This window comes from Primulina eburnea, chromosome 1, assembly GCF_022965805.1.
Source record: "Primulina eburnea isolate SZY01 chromosome 1, ASM2296580v1, whole genome shotgun sequence".
NCBI lineage: Eukaryota > Viridiplantae > Streptophyta > Magnoliopsida > Lamiales > Gesneriaceae > Primulina > Primulina eburnea.
In genome coordinates, this window is record NC_133101.1 from 11,800,973 (window position 1) to 11,809,917 (window position 8,945).

General features: G+C 36.8%; 1 non-coding gene across 1 annotated transcript; it reads left to right on the forward strand.

Annotated features, from left to right (window-relative positions):
• Positions 1-921: 921 nt before the first annotated feature.
• Positions 922-1,027, forward strand: LOC140814841 (small nucleolar RNA R71). The gene has a single exon (XR_012114179.1). It is a non-coding gene; the product is annotated as a small nucleolar RNA R71 (small nucleolar RNA).
• The last annotated feature ends 7,918 nt before the right edge of the window (positions 1,028-8,945 follow it).

Consider the following 8,945-nt stretch of genomic DNA (forward strand, 5'->3'; position numbering starts at 1 on the left):
AGTTTTGCTTTTTTCAATGCTGCAGGGAAATGTGGAGGAATAACAATTTTAGGTTGTGTAGTGGGTGCTAGTGTAGAGTTAGAAGACTTACCTTTAGATGTCGCAGTTTGCTCATCTATGGTTTGAGTTTTCTCTTTTTCCCTTGACTCCAAAACTTTCCCACTATTCAACTCGATGGCCTTCACTTGATCTTTTGGATTAGTCTCTGTTTTACTTGGCAAGGTGCCTGGCTCTCTACTTAATATCATCTTCGCTAACTGACCAATCTGATTTTCAAGCCCCTTTATCGACGCATCCTGATTTTGAAGTCTAGTTTCAGTGGATGAAATAAACTTAGACATCATTTGCTCCAAGTTGGACTTTTCTTCTCTAGGAGGATCGGATCTGTACATCGGTTGTTTCCCATATTGTTGTCCTCCTTGCGGTCTATTCTGACTGTTTTGACCGTCCCATGAGAAGTTGGGATGTTGCCTCCACCCAGGATTGTATGTGTTCGAATAATGGTCATGCCTTGGGCGGTTTTGGACTCCCACTTGGTTCACTGGTGCCTCATTTTGCACATAGAAAGGATTGTCATCTTGACAGTCCTTCGCATAGTGTTCCCCTCCACAATTTTCACAGAATATCTCTTGAAGACGCATCGTCGTGCCACCCACATTCAAGCCGTCTATTTTCCTGTTTAAAGCATCAAGTTGTGCAGTAATAGCAGAAAAATCAGTTACCTGGTGCACTCCTGCACTCTTCCGCTGGTTGTTTCTTTCAGATTGAGGATGATAGCTACTAGCAGCCATCTCCTCTAACAATTCATATCCTTCCTCCGCGGTCTTTCTCAACAGGTTTCCACAAGTAGCCGCATCTATCATAGTACGGTTAGGAGTAAGCAAACCATAATAAAATGTTTGAACGACTAACCCAAGTGGTAACTCGTGATGTGGGCATCTTCGTAGTAGATCCTTGAAGCGTTCCCATGCCTCATATAGAGATTCCTGATCAAATTGAGCAAATGTTGTAATGTCTGCCCGCAGCTTCATGGTCTTGGAAGGAGGGAAGTATTTGATGAGAAAAGCTTTCGCCATGTCGTCCCACGTAGCGATCGAACCTACATGCAAACAATTTAACCATGCTTTAGCTTTATCACGTAAGGAGAAAGGAAATAAACGCAACCTAACAGCATCATCAGAAACTCCATTGAATTTAAAAGTATCGCGAATTTCAAGAAAATCCGCGATGTGTGTGTTTGGGTCATCCATTGCAGTTCCTCCAAATTGGACCGTGTTCTGAATCATCTGGATTATGGCTGGCTTGATTTCGAAGTGATTTACCAGCACGATAGGCCTCACAATGCTAGGGCGTGCACCCTCCAAAGTAGGCTGGGCATACTCCAGCATTGGTATGCAACTCGGTATCTCAACTTGTCTATTGTCACGTTGTTCCTCTCCACGTTCTTGCTCGTGTCTTTCCATCAGTTCTTTAAGTCTTTGTTGTTGTCTTCGCCTTCGGAAAGTTCTTTCAATTTCAGGATCAAACTCAAGCTCCACGTCAAGTGACTTTGGCATGCACTGGAAGGGATATCTGTAATAAAATATGGAGTGTTAGCTCAAGACAAATAAAATAATGCTAAAGATAATAACAAAAAAAAATAAAATTGTAGATTAACAGTCCCCGGCAGCGGCGCCAAAAACTTGATCGAGCAAAACTTGCACAGTAAAATCCCCAATAAAATATGATTTTATATGCTCAAAATTAATCGCAAGTGCACGATGTCAAGTGATAATATAGTGTACAAGAGTACGAGTATCGTTCCACTGAAGACTGTGTTTAACAATTATTATTTTCAGTTATTTAACATTTAGCAACGAAAATTGAGTTGTGTGATTATTCCTACTATACTCAAATAAATATGCAATTAAAATGATTCAACAAGTAATGAATGAGAATTTAATCTAAAATGTTGAGTTAAAGTTCAATGAGAAATGGATTTGTTGGGAATCTCGGTTCACCTACCCCTCGTTTATTAATTAATTCGTTCGATCGTGATCTACGCTTCCGACAAGATTTCCTAATCTATTGAACATACTCTATCGAGTTATGCCAAACTAATTCTACTCAATGAAGTAATTAAATATCTTTAATTATTTATCAAGAGCAAATCGCATTTCGATCTATGAAATCCCCTAGTTTTCGACCCTAAGGACTATGACTATCGGCACGTATCCAATTTCATATATCTATGTAAATTGTAGATCTGCGGATTATACTACTCGATCCTATCACTCGTTATTCTCTCGAACTCACTCGTGATATGAAAACATCGTTAAAGTTAGCTACGCTTTAATGACACAATAAAACAGTAGTAAAATCAAGAATAACGCACAATCGAAATATAGATTAATTCAAATCAACGTTCGGGGTAGGATCCCCTTTAATCCCAACAAATATTAAAGTCTAGCTATTAAATTTCATAATTGAAAATCAACAAAACAAAGTTCAAATGATAAAACTAAATAAGAAATACTAGAGTTGACGAAAAACGCGAAGAACGACGCCCGGAAAACTTCAAATCTTCAATCCAAGCGCAAAGTGCTCTCCAAACTTGCAGCGGCTCAAAAACAATCCCTCAATATCTCTAAATCTCCCCCCTTTACGTCCCAAAAAACCTTACCATATCCTTTTCTTCAGAAATTAAGGAATGTAATCGAGCATGATATTTTCCAAAAATAGGTGGCGCTCGGGCGGTAAAAAAGTACCGCTCGAGCGCCACACCTTCTGTAAAATCTCTTGGAATGTGCGGCATTCGCGCTCGGGCGGTACAATTTCACCGCCGAGCGCCAACTCTTCTGCCCTTTTTGTCTTCACTTGGCACTTGGCTCCGATTTTAGTTCTTCCGGCCGTTTTTCCTGCCAATTAATCACCCAATAGTGAGATATGATAATATGCAATTGATTACTCTAAAATGAACAAAATGTAAATGAAATGCATGCATGCATAATGCAAACACAACTAAAACTAATGCAATAAAACGCGTAAAAACCACTCCTATCAATATGTAACCACGAAAACATCCAAGTGAAGAGCGAAAGACAACGGTCTTGAGAGCACTAGAATTAAAGCACCTAAAGGAATGACTGCCCTCTTTCCTTAACTTGCTTCCTTTATTTATAGTTGCTGATCTTCTAGGATTCATCTTCAAATAAATCTACAAGCTATGAAAATCGATAATTCTATTAGAAACAATATCTTCTTAAATCAATAATACCATATCTTAAAAATCATTATCGTAAATATCATATCTAGAAAGGCAAAACTATTAGTTCAACATCTCATGAAATCTTATCTATAAGAAGTTAAATTTAAAAATTATTTCATGGGATGAATTAATTCTTGTAATCCAAGATAATTTTTCCTTTCAATCTCCCTGTGTTTGTCTTTCTGGACAAAATCAGCACAATCACCATGTCCTCCCCTTGTGTAGGAGAATTCTTCTCCCCTGAATGTGACAACATATTTCTTCCTAAATTTGACCGAGTTATCATATGTGTGATCAGAAATGTTCGCAACACAGAAGACAACACAAGACGAGTTCAAATTTTTACTGCATATATTTTCAGATAGAACATAAGGAAGAACGTCAAAACAGAAAAACAGAATAACACAAACAAAGAAAGATTATCGCAAAACATTATGGGGAATCACTGATCATTGCACGTGTCTTCCCGAGTTCCTGATGGACCAGCGCCATCACCATCAGTTTGTGCTTGTGCTTGATCTCCATTTTTTTGTCCATAATGGACAGCTACTTCTAGTGTCGGCCTGTAATTGGCAACAAGATTTTCATAGTAGCCAAGTCAGTCTTGGCTTGAACAATCTTTGCAAGAGCGTGATAAATTTGGGCCTGGATGAGAGTAGTGAAGGGCATCACATGTCCAGTGGGTGTGTGCATATTAGGAGTGCATTGGGGAATGTCATAGACAGTAGATGCATCACGAGTCTCAGACCAAGGTAGGTCGATTGTAACGTACCGTACTTTTTACTACTTAAAATTTGCGGAAAAATTTAAAATTTTCTTAAATAGCAATAAACTCTCCATTTGTGTTCATAAATAATCGTCCAACCAAAAGTATTTGCAAAAGAAAAATACTGGTTTAAACTCTCATAACCAGCATCATAAATCAGAGTATTTTTAAATGTTCATAAAAACTTAAAACATGGCGGTCCTCGGGTTTAGCCTCCCGCTCAGTCCAAGCCAGCTCACTGGTCCACATCTCTCGTCTCCTCAAATGCATCCTCACCTGCATCGATCAAGTCTAGTGAGTCTAAAGACTCAACATGTATAAACTGGAAGTAACGAGTACTACATAATAAAATCGCATGCAGCTTTAAAATAGAACGTACATACTGGAACTTGAACTTGCATATAAAAGCTTGGAATTTCATACATAACATAAACGTGCCATAACGTGAAACTTTTCTTAAACATGCTTGCATACTTGTACATACTTGAACATACTTAAACTTCGTCATTTTGCGTAGAGGCATGTTTCAAAGCAAGTGACCCATAACATAAATCGCCTGATCAGACTAAACCACAGTACTGGGCTGACATGGAATATCCACTGCCACAGACATGAGATCCTTGTTCCTGCTTTAACGGGTGGATTGGTCTCCGTTCATACTTTAACGCTTCCCAATCCTGATCTAAACCCATTCATGCTTTAACGGGGTGGATTGGTCCCTGGTCATGCTTTACCGCTTTCCAATCCTATACATAAATTGTTCACAAGACGTTTAGCATACCTCAAAAACTTAAAATATTTTCTTTTTGTACGTCAACAAACTTACTTGGCGTTGAGGGATTCGTTGGATCTCGCTTGGGGCCACTGCTGCACATACTAACATGAATTCAAAATACTTAACTTGCATAACTTAGACGTAGGTAATCGTGCTCACCACCAAAGTAAATAAATAGCTTATGACATTCTAAAACACTCGAAACTCGACCTCATTTAATCATCGTACTAAACCATGACATGAACACCAAAGCAAACAATAAATTTTCCCAAAAACTGAAGTACACGGACCCCGTGCCCAGGTCCGGCTACGGGTCCGTATAGGTTCGCTAAAAGACATACCGAAAAGAAACAAGGGCACGGACCCCGTGCCAGGGTCCGTGTAGGGGTCCGTGTAGGCTCTCAAATCTGACACTTCGAAGGAAACAAAGGCACGGACCCCGTGTCAAGGTCCGTGTAGGGGTCTGTGTACCTGCGTAAATTGTAAACCCATGAAAATCAATACATGTGTTGCTTAACCTTCTAAACTCGATTGTACAGACTGTGAACCGATACCTCGAGACCCGTCCTAGGATGATAATACATTGATACAACCTGTACAAACACCCCGAAACAACGACACCCATCCTAAAACAATACAATCTCATAAACACGGAAATTGACACTCAATCGTTTCCTACAACTTCTAATGAATTCAAGTGCCTATCGACACTAACCGGCATACCAAATACTAACCCAACATCATGCTAAACATACCTAAATGCAGCAACGATCACCCGTCGATCCCCAACGAAGCCTGCAACAATAAAACTTCAAGAACACGTCAATGTCATAATTTTTCAGAAATGCAGTTTAAGCAGTCCCACGAAAACGATCATAACTCACTCAATATTTATCAAAATAATTCTAATTTACTGTAAAATCGAAGGTGTCAAAAATTTCTACGTTTCATATGTTGAAAGTTTTTTCAGAAAATCGACTGAAAAATCGCAGTATTAAAAATGACAGCAAAATCGTGATTTGTGATCCAAAAACCGTTTCAAAATTTATCCAACCATATTTGCTCAAACTTCTACACAACATTCACATGGTTTTCATACAAAATACATCAAAATTTATACTATGACAAGATCGATGCAAAAACGAAATAATATATATGCTTTTTGATGATTAAAAATACCGAAACGACGATACCGACGCGGGAAGAAAGCGGGAGATGATCCGGGACGAACGTGGCATTATTTTCTTGCAACGAGAATGACGAAAACTCGCTGGAAATAATCAAAGGGAGGGGCGGCTGCTGCTCTTGCTATAACCCTAGTTTTCTCCTCTCAAAATAATGAAAAACTGAATTGAAAATATGTGTGTGTGTTGTGTCGTGTATTTGAGTGTGTGCGTGTGTTTGGTAAATTAGAGAGAGTAAAATTTGTTTAATTATTAATTAGCAACTAATTTAAAATACTAACTCTCCCTTAACTATAATAAAATCTCTAATTAGCAAAATAAAATACACAATGCTAACTTTAAAAGTTTAAAAATTCTAAAATTACTAAATAAATAATTTAGACTTTTAAAAATGCTAAAAACTCAATAAATTATTTAAAATGCTACATCCTTAACTTAAAACAAAATACCACATTTTAAAATTGCCAACATCGTCACCGGTCTCTTCTCATCGATCTCGCATCGAATCAACGCCTGAAACATGAAACTCGTGAAGTATTTTAACTTGCATCACATAAACCTAAATAATTTAAAATAATCCATTTAAATAATTAATGCATCATTAAAAATAACTTTTAAATTTAAATAAATGATTTAACCATTAAATAAATTCATGGAATTTACGTGCACTGATTTTGGGCTCTACATCGATATTCATGTTTCTTTTGAAAAGGGCAGGGACAATTTCAACAGTTCGCTGACATCTGATGATTGCTCGTCAATATCACGAATGAATCCTTGAGACTCAAGGATGCCATAAATAAGCGACAGAAATGGCAGCTTTGAGGACTTCATTCCGTCTTCAGCAAATTGGAGCATTGTCTTGATTGCTATCCGTCCAAAGTTAAGCGTGCTAGTACCAATTGCAAACAATGTCAACGCTTGGGATTTTGTTAGCACCGTGGAATTGGTAGGATGTGTCAAGTTCCGGGTGGCAACTTTATGAAGCACATAGTAAAGTAAAGTGAGATTTGCGGCAAAGAGTCGTTCTGAGTACATAGGAAACTGTTTGATCAATCCTCTTGTCAGTACTGAAGTTACCTCGTTGAGGTCTGGCTGAGGGCCATCATCAATCTCGGGGGTGTTATAATAGGCGTTGATAACCTTGGGATTGAAACCTTGTTGCGAACAAATACTCGGCCGAACTTTGCAGACCTCTCATCACCTACTCCTGGTGATATGTTGGTGTAGAACTCAGGCACGGGTCTACATGATCTCGTCCAGCATAATTGCTCGTCAAAAATTAATTCCAGATTTAAACTCCTCATCAATCAACCCACTAAACCATCGGAAATCAAAGTAATTCAATTTCTAGCAAGATCATGTTCTTCACCATATTTTCTTTGTTTAAATACTTATACCCTCCTGACTCAACAATATTCACTGTAATATATGTATGCATGTCCTGATTATGCCTAATAACATAATGTAACATAATTAGAAACATGAAAAAGTATGAGATATGTTCACACATGAAGTGTTTTCGCAAATGTTGGCAACATCTTCTGACAACACATCTAGTTCCAAAATTTTTTATTCTTATGCACACTTAGAGACTTATTAACTTTCTGACCATAGAAGTGGTAGCTCCCACACTAGAAGAACGGTCTTTTTTAGAACTCCTCTAGCTTGCTTTTTCCAATTTCTTCTATTTTGAATTCTGTATTAAATTAAGAAGAGGTAGCTCCCACACTAAAAGCACAGTTTTCATAAACTCTTTTATATAATTTTTTCCAATCTTTTCTTCTGATACAATGCATAGTCATAATTTATTTTTCTTTTTACTCAATCTTCTCAAGTCACTTTTCGTATGGGTTAATTTCATGATCATTCTTCAACTACTTTGTGATTTAATCAGATTATTAATCATGTCCAATTGTTTTAAATAAAATAAGAAATTGTAAGTGCACCAAAATATTATGAAACATTATTCCACAAGTGTTCTAAAAAGCCCACTTAAACTTGAAGCTCGACAAAAACGCCCCGCTTCGGAGAAAAGCGGAAAAAAAACGGTTAAATTGTAGTTTGACCGAATTAAGCGTAATTAAGGCGTTTAATTAAGTATGCTTAATCACAATTAATCAAATCTATTTATTTTTACTTTTTTTTTTATTTTGAAGGTATGTCTTTTCATTTTAAAATAATAAATTAAGTTTCTAATTTTTATGCTTATTTTTAAATTTTAATTATGATTAAGCATGTCTGATAATGATTTAACAAATATTTAGCATTTTTTTAATGTGATCTAATTGTAAAAACAAATAAAGATTGTAATTTTGAGATTTTTATGTTTTTATAAATATAAAAATTAATGCATCAAATTTAAATTTATCATATTTATGTATTATTTTATCTGTTTACTAGTTTGAGATAATTACAATTACACTAAAAATTAAAAACTCTTTCACGCTTAAGCATGTGCTAATCTCGCTTAAGCTTGAAAAGCTTGGAGCTCGACATCTGCGCTTCGGGGCGCTTCACGCTTTTTAGAACCTTGATTCCAACACATCATATCACAGTATGATTGAAATGCAGAATGCCTAAGTCCTAAAAATGCTCATGCATGTTAGGTGTTGTCCGAGATGTTGTAACATCTAAGACAATATCCATGAATGATCAGATTGCACACATGCTGAGAGATTTCTCGAGGTTGGAACATCTCTCAAAATCTAATGCTTTTGTGAATATGTCAGCCAGTTGGTTATTTGCATCAATAAATTATATGTGGATCAAACATTTTTCTACTAGATCTCAAATAAAATGATGTCGGATGTCAATATGTTTTGTTCGAGAGTGTTGTAATGGATTTTATCAAATATCAATTGCACTAGAGTTATCACAGTACACAAGTAGAGTGTCAATCTTGAGTCCATAGTTTTCTACCATTTGGTTCATACACACGTGTTGCCACATATTCAGATTCAGCAGTTGAAG